General features: G+C 48.3%; 1 pseudogene; it reads right to left on the bottom strand.

Annotated features, from left to right (window-relative positions):
- Nucleotides 1-341: 341 nt before the first annotated feature.
- LOC133342453 (U2 spliceosomal RNA) lies at nucleotides 342-460 on the bottom strand (annotated as a pseudogene).
- Between the last annotated feature and the right edge of the window lie 12838 nt (nucleotides 461-13298).

Here is a 13298-nt window from a genome sequence, read left to right as displayed (position 1 = left end):
CGCCGGGTGGCTAAAGCACAGCAAGTTGGCACAGTAGGGGGCACAGATGGTGCATCAGCCAGTCATCTCAGTCATTCGACCTGTGGAACCTGGGTCTGCCCCGTGACCTCCTGCCAGCAGGCATTTGACACTTGACGTGGCCACAAGGTGCACATGGCCTGGCACAAGCGTCGTGGTGACGTCAGCACCACTTCGTGGCAAATGGCGGTTGTTGTTGTCTGTGCGCGTGTAAGTTCATGTGTGTGGGCCAATGTTTGTGCGTAAATCAATGTGTGTCTGCCTTAAAATTGTATTTAAACCTTTCGTGACTGAAGGAATTATCTGCCTTTTTCGCCGGGTACTAACGCTGATCAATTTAATATAAGCTACCACTATGTAATACGTGTCAGATATTAAACTGGTAAAAAAAAAAACCCCACAGATACTACACTTATTCTTGGCCAAAAGGCCGAGAAGCGACACTTTGCAACGATTCGTGGCAGAGCTCACATACGCCGAGAATTTCTCTCTGCACCATGGGTTCACAAAGATGTGTCACATCCGTAACATCGCACAATGTTATTATAGCAATTCCATGCTTAATATCGTCTCAAAACATAACAAACTAAATATTAATATTGTTTACTAAACAAATCCACATTCATTACCTGCTTGCTTTAATCAAAATGTGAATAGCGATTTACACGCGGTGCATTCTGGAAGTGGTGTGACTGCGCTTGTTATTCCTGCAGGCGGCGGCCTTGAGCTCGTGCGTGAGTTCACATTCATTGGGGCTGTCGCGAATATGGCCAGGGGTCGCAACCTTTCATATCACAAGGGCCATTTTTTTCCCTCTCTGACCAAAATATTTCGAGAGCCGCATCACATGCAGAGCTACTTGTACACAAACACATCAGGTATAGAGCAGATTACAAACAAATTCTGACTTAAACAAAATAGGTGATGGAATAAATTGTGTGCATTTAGTTTATTTCCCCCTTAGTTGTTATTCGACAACAGTAATGAATAAGCCACCCTGTGTGATCCTAGCCTCAGATGTTTTATATTTACATATTTAAAGATGAGCACAACAGCTACCCCGAAAAAACCTGAGAGTATAAATTCTTGCAGTCACGAAAGCTTCAAATCTAGAATTAATACCCTCTACGGGGAGGAATTTCACCTATCTGTTAGAGTTTTTAACAGACAACGAAACAAGAAGTCACAGCTTCTCGAGACGCTGGCCTTCCTCAAGAGATGCCGCGATAACAAGGTAATACCCATCGCTTTCACACTCACTTCTGCTGCTGTGTCCTAGCTTGTCTCTTGGATTTCTCCTCACTCGATACAGTAAATTTAGCTGTGACGGTCCCACCTGAAGACGGAGACTTGTGTTGGCCTCCGAAACGTCGTGATTTAATTGATTTATTATTATTTTATTTCTATTATTATTTTAACTTTTTACCTACGTGACTTTACCGACAAAAACCTAAGAGTATAGCTACCCCACTTATGAAGCAAGAGGACAAGAAGCAATGCCCTCTGGGAGTGGTGCATCATTAATTAAAAACAGCCAAACTCTGGAGGGGAAGTATTCAGACACTTTGAGTAGTGTAATGTTTAAAATGATCTGTGTGTGCTGTTTTTAAGCTAAAATATAAAAGTGTACAGTAATATTGTTACTCTAAATTAAGTAGCATCTCTAATAATAATTGGAGTCTGTCGCCTATAAGTAATTGGCACGTGATTCATTGCTACGTCTTTACACCATATTCATAATGCAATAATTGTATTATTGACGCACCCTTGGTGTAAAATAAAGTTATGTAAATCTGGTCACCTACGCAAACCTACCAGATTATTAAATGCACCCCCAACTTACGATTCAAAATATACACGAGAAGGGAGGGGGAGGAGGGGTGCATCTCAAAATCCGGAGTTATATGAAAAATGCGATCTCACATTCACACAATCTTTCCAAACTATGGTATAAATCGTTTTGTCAGTGTGAATTTTTTTTTAATGTGGACCATGATCCATTTTCCCACAGTTGAGAGGCAAACTTAATGGTCAAGGAAATGCGGGTGTTTGAGGTCGGAGTGCCGAATCACATCTGTAACAAGACGAGAAAGTCCCCGTCAGAATAGAACATAAAAGCACATTTGCTACTGTGCCGGTTACAGAACCGGACTTTTACCCCAATAGTTAGAAACAAGCCGGATCCCTTTGAAGTAAAGGAGCGTGTATGTTAGATAATTTTGGATACGTCTTCATCTAAGTGACATGACGCCCGAGCACACGATAAATATGTATACATATTATTAATATTTGTTTTGATGGCTGGAGGGAGGTACGGACGGACGGTTGCATCCAAATTACGTGCGTGCGGCTGGTATTTTAAAAATCATTTTAAAGTGTTTTATTTATTGAGGAAATACTCGCATACTACCGTTCACGAGGGCACAGTCTCTAGGATGTTTGCTTGCTCTCGTAAGCGAGTGTTTTGTGTATTGATGACAGCGTCTTTATACAGTCAGTCCTCCCGTTGGTCCCTCACCTGGTTAAATAAAGGAAATGCAATGAATGGAACATCGAGAGTCAAACATAGCAGCAATAAATATCATGGGATACTGGTTGTGCGAACTTTTTACCTATGCAAATCATCTCCCAATCACTCTTCATGCACCATGCGGCCTTCCCCCAGTGATGAGAGAGTGATTATCATCAGTCATCGTAATCAGGACCTAATGCTGGCGTCAAGAGCTTGGGTTATTGTGAGGACAGCGTCAGCCACGTCTGTCTATATGCACGGCTCCTTTCTCAACCCACTGCTGGATGAAGGCCTCGAGAGATACACCGGTCCGGTTCGTGGGAGGCTGTTCAGCAGTAACTTCATCAAGCTGGTCAGCGCAAGTGGTGCGGGTTGGTGAAGGCGAAGAGTGTGGATGTTGGAGCTTAGTGCAGTACAACGACGCACGCTGCCGTATTGTCCTCTGCTGAGAGATGGGAATAGAAACTTCCCAGAGGGGGGCGGGGGTGGACGGATCCCAAGGGGTGCAGGTGGTGGGGTCACAAATGATAAGGCTTTTTTTATATAGGAGGTCCAACGTTAGTAAGATTTTTAAAAATCCATATACTGTATTTTCTTCGGGATATTCATTTATGGAGAGGGGGGTCAACCCCCCCCCCCCCATTGCCCCCACCGACCCCCCTTGGATACCCCACTGCTTCGGCTGTCCACACTGTGGCAGCTTACAACAAACCAGTTATTCTTGGCAATTCCGAGCCAAGCACTATCCAGGCTCAAACCTGCTTATGTTCGCAGACCTGACGTTTCGAACGGGTGCCGCACATTCTGGCTGATTGGCCCATAGCCGGCAGTTCAGCCAATGTGCGTCTTTCTTAAATCACGGCGCTGTCCACCCAAGGAGTGTAAATGGGTACAACGACAGTCGATCAGTATCGTTCGCGTGTGGTGTGGTAGACTGTGGGTACTCCCATCACGTCCAAGACGTCTGCAGGCCGGCTCCCCTCTCGAGAGGAGGCCAGCTCTATTTTTGGCCTACTCTTTCGCGCTCATATATTTTTTTCACGTACATAACAGTTGCCACGTGTGATAGAGCAACTGTTATATACATCGATGGGGCAACGATACATCACCGTCCACGCTTGCCTGCAGATATCTTGGCCGGGGTGGGAGTGCTCACAATTTACCCCAAAACACGTGACTGATACCGGGCGACTGTGCTTGTCACACAATTATGCTGCTTGGTTTGGGGGGGTGTAAGAAACACCCACATTGGCTAAACTGCCGCGCCGGGAGAACGACCCAGCGACCAACCACTTGGTTTGCAATTAGACCCTACTTGTTGTGCTCACCGTTAACGGCACGTTAGTCACGATTCATAAAGTCCATCGGCGGTCATCAGAATGTTACTCGGTGTGAACATTTGCAATCGTAGCGATTTAATTACACACGGCACGTTACAGTACTTTCTAACACCTCGTGTCATCGGATATCGATTACTTTTTGGAGAGGATAATCCTTGCCAACACTGCCCTACTCCACTGGGAGTGTCAGCCCCCCCATCCCCGCCCCCCACCCCGAGATCTCCACCCCCATTCGCCCTGGAGCCCACACACACATGCCCCCCCCCCCCACCCACACACACACATGCCCCCCACACACACATGCCCCCCCCACACATACACACATGCCCCCCCACACACACACACATGCCCCCCCCCCACACACACACACACATGCCCCCCCCCACACACACACATGCTCCCCCCCCACACACACACATGCCCCCCCCCCACACACACACACATGCCCCCCCCCCCCCACACACACACACACATGCCCCCACACACACACATGCCCACCCCCCACACACACACACGCCCCCCCCCCCACACACACACATGCCCCCCCCACACACACACACACATGCCCCCCCCCCACACACACACACATGCCCCCCCCCCACACACACACACATGCCCCCCCCCACACACACACATGCCCCCACACACACACATGCCCCCCCTCACACAAACACATGCCCCCCCCCCACACACACACATGCCCCCCCACACACACACACATGCCCCCCCCACACACACACATGCCCCCCCCACACACACACACATGCCCCCCCCACACACACACACACATGCCCCCCCCACACACACACATGCCCCCCCCACACACACACATGCCCCCCCCCACACACACACATGCCCCCCCCACACACACCATGCCCCCCCCCACACACATGCCCCCCCCCACCACACATGCCCCCCCCACCACACCATGCCCCCCCCCCCCACACACATGCCCCCTCACACACACACACACACATGCCCCCCCACACACACACACATGCCCCCCCCCACACACACACATGCCCCCCCCACACACATGCCCCCACACACACACATGCCCCCCCTCACACAACACATGCCCCCCCCACACACACATGCCCCCCCCACAACACACACATGCCCCCCCCCACCACACACATGCCCCCCCCCACACACACATGCCCCCCCCACACACACACCATGCCCCCCCCACACACACATGCCCCCCCCCACACACACACATGCCCCCCCCCACACACACATGCCCCCCCACACACACACATGCCCCCCCCCCCACACACACACATGCCCCCCCCACACACACACATGCTCCCCCCCACACACACATGCCCCCCCCCCACACACATGCCCCCTCACAACACCACACATGCCCCCCCCACACACACACATGCCCCCCCCCCACACACACACATGCCCCCCCCACACACACACATGCCCCCCCCACACACACACATGCCCCCCCCACACACACATGCCCCCCCCACACACACACATGCCCCCCCACACACACACATGCCCCCCCACACACACACATGCCCCCCCCACACATGCCCCACACACACATGCCCCCCCCCACACACACACACACATGCCCCCCCACACACACATACACATGCCCCCCCCCCACACACGAAAGACCCACAGAATATCAACAGTGGTTGTTGTGTGGATATACTTTCCCCCAAATCATGGTAAGGTGAACTTTCCGCCACTGTCTCCATTGAGCAGAGCATTGCTGCATGCCGCTGTGAGCAAGAATACATTTTTGCCTTTTTGACCCAAATGATTAAGATTGTATCAATGGTGGCCACTACCGGATGAAGGCTGTCCCCACACCGTGTCTTATCTTATACTGTATATATTTATACAGCGCCTTACTCCAAGGTGCTTTACAACAATTGTACTTTTTATATTAGATGATAGTGGTAGAAATAAAGTGGGGTTATTAAAAGTTGTGGTGGTGTAGTTATGGTGACAGGAAGACAAGCGCGAGAGGTTAAATGAGGGGTTGGGGTTGGCCTGGTCGTAGCTGGGGGGCCAGACTAGGGAGCAGCAGTAGCAGGATAGGCAAGGGGGGAGAGATGGTTTGTTTTAAGGGAGGAGAGGAAGCAGGTTATAGTGAAGATGATTGTTTTATTTGCAGTGGGAGTTTGTTACAGTGAAAAGGAGCGAGAGAGCGAGACTGGGCACAGGGTAGCGAGGGAGGCACAGAGAGGGCCGGTCGAGGTTGGGAGCATAGAGGACGGAATTAGGACACGGTAAGATATAAGAGAGAAGCAAGATAAGGTGGGACAAGACCATGGAGGGATTTGTAGATTACAGTGAGACATTTAAACAAACAGGGAGCCAGTGTAGTTGGGAGAGTAGAGCAGAAGTGTGGGAATTGTGGTGGAGGTTAAATATGATCCGTGCTGTTACGTGAGTTTTTCACCATACTTCACCATGCTGCGAAGTGCGGGTCCGTAAACGGTGGCTACCAGGAGGGACTTCACCCAACTCCCCACAAAGTGATATACATTTTATTCACACCACAGGGATGATCTAAGGTTGTCCCCTCATGTGTAATCAGTTTCCCCCACATGAAGCCAAACACTCATTCATTGAATTGGTCAAAATCTCCATGCAGGGCCTTGCTGACAAAAAGGCATTCTGAGACTTTAAACTTTAAGAAAATAAAATGACACCACCGTTATTATGATTGTTAGCCAGGTCCTCTACACGCAGCCCCACCAGACTCTACAACTGTGAATACATATTCACATCAATTATTTGAGAATTTTGAAGACGTTCGTCACCATCAGTGTTGTTTTTGTTGTTTTCATAAAATGAAAATAATGTGAAATAAATCAATAGTAGAGGTGGAACAATTCCAGCCCAGATATTCGATACATTTTCGCAATTCAATGAGAGACATATAATGATTTTATTGTTTCCCTTCTACGTGACTTTACCGAAAGAATATGAATCCCTGCAGTCACGAAAGCTTTAAATAAAAATTAAATGAGAGACTCCTATTATTTTTTTGTAATATAAATTATGGTTGAATTTCGTTTCCCTTTGTACAGTTTTGTTCAGCCTAAATGTAACATTGCTATACCATTAGTATTAATGTATGATTAACTTCTTTCGCATTTGTTTATAATGAGCATAATTGCTTATTCATTTAATCTTACACAACACGATGCGATCCGTGTATCCTGGGACATTTTAAGACTGGATACGACAGTAATCCTTCCACTCCCACCGCTACGCCATGGTGCTGTCATCTGGTTACATACGGCAGGAAAAATCGTTCGTCGTTCGCCAAGACGAATCCACTGCTGGATGAGGGCCTTGCGAATTAAGTAAAATTGTGATTCATAAGAAAATCAAATTATCACTGTAAATATTTTTTACCACGCTGACTTCTGACCTGCTTCCATATACGAGGGGAATCCAATGGCGGCAGTAGCGTGATTAATGCAGCCCACGCCAGCCAACCAAGCCTCTTTTATTGCAATCAAAGTCTATGCTTGCTCAGAGCTCTTGATCAGGTCACAACAATTACAAATCTCAAAGGGCAAACTTGCAAGTGGTTGAAAATACCAACCCAAAAATAACGACAAATTGTAGAACGCGTTCATCCAAGAGCCTCATTTTGTCAAACAAGTGAGCGCTGACAAGCATATGAACCAGTAGTATGCATTCCACATTATTATTATTGTTGTTGCAGCAAAGTTATAGGTCAGTCTATGAGACATCCTCATGGTCGACTGACTAAAAAGTGGCGATCGTTTTAACCAACCTTGAAGGAGTGATTGATGGTGTTAATGGGCCGAGTCAAACCCCACTGACGGGGATTTCAACTCGCAACCTTCCATTCTAATAACAGGACGAATAAACTTCGTGAATATTTATGGGTTTTCATCATCAGCTATGATCATTCACTGCCCGATTTAAGCCTCTCCAAAGCTGTCACCATCTCTCGTGGTCCTGGGATGTAACAGTCTTCAATAACTTAATTAAAAATTATATATATGTCTGATCTTTCATTTTCCCACCCTTACGAAACACGATGGTAAAAATAAATGGAGCCTCAACTGCCCTTGAAGCTGAGCCTGGCAGGAGGTGGAGGGTCGCGAAGGTAACATGACCAGGCAGGAAGAGGACAGCGGATCATGGCGGGGGGGGGGGGGCAATGAGTTGGGGTGATTAGAAAATAATGAATGAACTGACAAGGCTCTGTTTCATTGCTAAAAATAAAATCACTTTTTTCGTCTGTCAACCAAGAGACTTCCCATACCCACTGTTTTTTCAGCTTTATTTTCTCAAGCAGGCAAAGCCTTTAACAGGTCGAGGCTTAGTGAGTCTCATCAGCAGGACGTGGCCTGATGTTAGACAAGTACCCAGTGGTGTTGCAGGTAAGGGGCACTCCAGGAATATTGCTGCTTGCCAAGCGGTGACCCAAATGGTTCATTGCTCGCGGAGTCCTTAGGGAGCCATCGACTCAACCTCAAATGTATAGTACCTGGTGAGGTGTGTAAAGATCGCCACTGGGAAGACAAAGGTGTCCGGGCGTGGTACTGGCCAGCCATCCCCTCGTATACCAGACCGGCCTTCATAGGTGCTCACGAACAGCACCTGCCGCAAAAGTCTGTTAGGTTATACGGGGAATCTTTGTACCTGGGGGAGCGGTCACGCAACGGAGTATGCGTCGTTAACACTGTCCCAGTGACCTGGGTTTGATTTACAGCCATATAAAACGTTGGTGGGTAAGTGGCATCCCCGTGCAGGACCTCCACTCGGTCGACTCAGCCTTAAACATTTGTACCTGGTTTGGTGTTTAAAGAGCAGTGAGGGAACAAAAATGTGGGCAGGCGTATTGGCTCCAGCACACCTTGCATGGCATGTTAACCTTAATAGGTGCTCGCTAATAAAAGTTAAAGGGGGGGGGGGGTACTTTCCATCAGTATGTATGAGTATTGGCTCAGTGTGTGTGCGTGTTTTGTGTGGATTGCTGTGTGTATGCGTTGTGTAGTGAAGATGCACGCGAAGGCGGAACTTAATGTAGGGGCTTACGCCAGTTTATTAACACAAGGGTACAATAATTGGTTCTTTACCCTTCTATCTGGCAACAAAACTGACACCTATCTGTTGCCAGATAGAAGGGTAAAGAACCAATTATCATATTTTTACTGGCAAATGAGGTCCCCATAGTGTAGATGCTTGCCCCGAGCTCTCATACTCTGATGGTGCATTGTCCTTGAGTTGTGCGCCTTTTGGCGTCATCTGGTCCAACCCATATGAGACTAGGCTCGAAGGAAAGCTGTCTCGGGTGTGGACCAATCAACTTCAAGGACAGTGCACATTATCAGAGTTATGTTCTTTTGTTTGTATTATGACTGCAGGTATTGCGGTCTATGCAAACATGACTCCTTGCAAAAAGGTGTCAGTTTTGTTGCCAGATAGAAGGGTAAAGAACCAATTATCATATTTTTACTGGCAAATGAGGTCCCCATAGACAAGGGTACAAATTAGACCAGAGATATGTGTCCCTACGCTTGGCCTTCACTCGGACCTCAGGCTCGATCTGTCCCTAGCCTCAGCTATCTCTTTGGCCCTCTCACTCGAGTCGGGACGGGGGTTCAGCCAACACCGCCCCACCGAAACTTCTCTGGGCCCTACCCCTGGCTATCTCTTCGGCTCTCCGACTCGTAGAACCCGGACGGGGAATCAGCCAACTCCGTCCGGTCACGAAAGACCTCCTTGTCAGACCCTCAGTATCCCCCGGCTCCCACAACGAGCCCGCTCACGGGGCCCCCCTGAAGAACCCCCCTTACAATCCCCGTGACGTGACCAACATCCCGCTTCACGGCGCTCATGACGTCATGTCATCCATTACTCCTCGACATATGTATGGGTTCTGGTGCGTGTACTCCCGGGATGCGGTCGTGTAGTAGTTAGTTAGCGCGCTGCAATGCGACCCTGCCGACCAGAGTTCGATTGTCGCTCATGGCCAACATCAGTGACGGTTACCTGAATCAGTCCTGGGCATCCCCTAGGTCAGTTCAGCATTAAATGAGTACATGGTGCATTATGTAAACATCGGGGCCGTCCATAAATGACGTCACGCGTTTTTGGACAATTTTTGCCCCCCCCCCCTCGTCACACGGCGTCACAAAAAGTCAGACCCCCCCTCAAATATGACGTCACAAACCTCTGCCCCCTCCCCCCCCCAAATAAAACATGCTTCAAATCGCTTTAAACTATTGTCATTGTAGTGCGTATTTAATGTGGCGCTGCACTCTGATGTTGTAGGAAAAAACATTAAAAAAGTATATTTAATTAAGTAGAACGTGTTGTCGATATTTATTTAAAGTTGCGCATTTTGATGTGACGTCACATTTCTCAACCCCCCCCCCCCTCGTCACACATCGTCACAAATGTCTGACCCCACCCCACCTAGGTGTGTGACGTCATTTATGGACGGCCCCTTAGCAGATGGCACAATGTTGTGAAACTGCCTTACCGTGGGTTTCAAGGCGCCATACCCTGGCTCGCCAGGAGAATGCGGTACAGAATATGTGGACTCCACGTGTCCCATCTCATCTATTTGGGATGAAGCGTTGCCCCCTTCCTCTGGTTGCTCCGTTGTAAACACGTATTACTTGGAGGAATACATTATAACATGTAGGGGACCGCAGAGCTTGGGAAATTGTTGCTTGTGCAAGGCTTCTCACCGCGTGGCTGCTGCTGCATCTCTAAGTCGTCCTGCCTCTTTCTTCGGCAGTCCAAATGGAAATAATTTACGTCTTGAAAGTATAAATCAACAAAATTAAACTAGCCACACTCGTCAAATGCTACCTAGATTATTAATATCCCTCAACTGATGTGTCCACCTCTCAGTCTATTCGCGATATTCTCGTGGAGAAAACTCTCCCGATGGCCGTGCCAATTTCCTTTCATTTGTTCCATGTGTCACATGATACAAATTACTCCCGAGGGAAAATACAATGGGGAGGGTGGGGTCCACCTGTGTGGGGAAAAGGGGGTTGTGGAAAATCAGCTTCTGGGAGGGAGGAGAGATGGATCCACTTGCACGGAGTAAGGGGCCGTCTATAAATGACGTCACGCACCTAGGGGGGGGGGGCGGGGTTCAGACGTTTGTGACGATGTGTGACGAGGGGGGGTGGGAGTTTGAGAAATATGACGTCACATCAAAATTCGCAACTATAGAAATATTGACAGGTTCTACTTAATTAAATAGACTTTTTAATAAATGTTTCTCCTACAACATCAGAGTGCAGCGCCACAATAAATACGCACTACAATGACAATACAGTAGTGTAAAGCGATTTGAAGCATGTTTTATTTTTGGGTGGAGGGGCAGAGCTTTGTGACGTCATATTTGAGGGGGGGGTCTGACTTTTTGTGACGCCGTGTGACGAGGGGGGGGGGTCAAAAATCGTCCAAAATTGCGTGACGTCATTTGTGGACGGCCCCCACCACCGCCCCCCCCCACCACCACCGCCCCCCCACCACCACCGCACCCCCACCGCCCCCCATCACCGCCCCCCACCACCGCCCCCCCACTACCACCCCCCACCCCACAACAGAGGTGCAAGATGAACGCAGGAAGAGCCCAGCCACAAGCAAAGCTGCGAACGAGCGCCAGCCAGCAGTGGAGAGAGGAGCGGTCCAAGGAACCATCCACGCTTCAGGCTTGGGTGCCCGGTGGGGTGCAGAGATGGGCAAGGACATTCAGTAGAAGGGGGGGGGGGGCACAAGGCGGCTGCCTCTAGCGCCACCCTGTGGTGGGAAGGAGCCAGCAGCCGACTGCCGGCTCACTTCCTCTGCTCTGGTGACGGTCACGCCGGTGGTGGCCCACGACGCGCTGGGTCGAGCTTGATCCTGGAGTCGGGGTTGCTTGTGAAATGCAGCCCAAAGCGGGTGGTAAACGCCATCTAAGGCTAAAAGTGCCTTATTTAACAGTGTGCGAGGTGGTGTTCGGGAACGCATATGCTTCGGTGCGTCGGGATAAAGGGGACATCATCTTCTTGGTTCTTTCGGTAAAGTCACGTAGAAGGGAAGTAATAAAATAATAATAATAAATTCACCCGTAAAAACAAAGTTTTTCACTCTAAATCTTTTATATGCGTGGCGGCTCGAGTTCTCTCGTCCTCTGGCTTGAGATGGCTGCCACCTATGGGTCAGATGATTGTCTGCCAGCATTAAGCAATTAGTAATTAAATATTTTTAAAAAATTCCCTAAACAGTGTAAAATTTTGGAAAAAATTTTTCACGAAAATTAATTGTCACGCACAACGAGTCTGTGGAAAATGTCAGCTCGATTGGATCACGGGAAGTGGGTTAAAAAACGACCGAAAGATTTGCACGGTCGTAAGCAAGCAAGCACGCAAGCAAGCAAGCAAGCGAACTTAATATAAAGGATTTAACAAGTAAACCCGTAAAAACAAAGTTTTTCACTATAAATCCTTTATATGCGTGGCGGCTAGAGTCCTCTCGTCCTCTGGCTTGAGATGGCTGCCACCTATGCATCAGATGATTGTCTGCCACCATTAAGCAATTGGTAATTAAATATTTAATTTGTTTTCCCTAAACAGTGTAAAATTTTGGATTTTTTTCACGAAAATTAATTGTCACACACAACGAGTCTGTGTGGAAAATGTCAGCTCGATTGGATCACGGGAAGTGGGTTAAAAAACGAGCGAAAGATTTGCACGGTCCTAAGCAAGCAAGCGAACTTAATATAAAGAATTTAAAAATATATTCGCCTGTGGAGGACGCGGGGATCGATCCCGCGACCTTTGGCATGGGAAGCGAGGGCGCTACCAACTGCGCTACTCCGCCACGGCCTGTGGAGGGGTCACGCTCTGGGCTCTTACACTCTGACGTTCAGCCAAAGCCATGAATGCGTTCTATTTGAATATATGTAAATAATATTTTTTTGCCTAATAAGTGTAACATTTTGGGAATTTTTTTCACGAACAATAATTGTCTGGCACAATGAGTCTGTGTGGAAAATGTCAGCTCGATTGGATCACGGGAACGACCGAAAGATTTGCACGGTCCTAAGCAAGCAAGCAAGCACGCAAGCAAGCAAGCAAGCACGCGAACTTAATATAAAGGATTTAAAAATAAAACATAATAAAATAATTCTCACGACGTTTCGGTTACAACGCAAGCAGCCGTCCTCAGGTGAAGACCAGGTCTGTCGGGGAGACAGCGTCTGAATGAAACACCACCATGCTTGGAGCGTATATTTAAGCTGGGTTGGAAGGGGGGAAGGGCGCCTTGACAAAATAATTTGCATATCAAGAGGAATTTAGCATATTTATGGGAAATGCAGGTATGTGATTACTACTACTTGTGAAATGCATAGGAGGTGGGCGGGGGGTTTCAAAGTCATATTATGCCCGTGCATTATG

This window comes from Lethenteron reissneri, chromosome 14 (genome assembly GCF_015708825.2).
Source record: "Lethenteron reissneri isolate LAM-NWPU_2019-01 chromosome 14, ASM1570882v1, whole genome shotgun sequence".
NCBI lineage: Eukaryota > Metazoa > Chordata > Hyperoartia > Petromyzontiformes > Petromyzontidae > Lethenteron > Lethenteron reissneri.
This window is presented reverse-complemented; position numbering and strand designations above follow the sequence as displayed.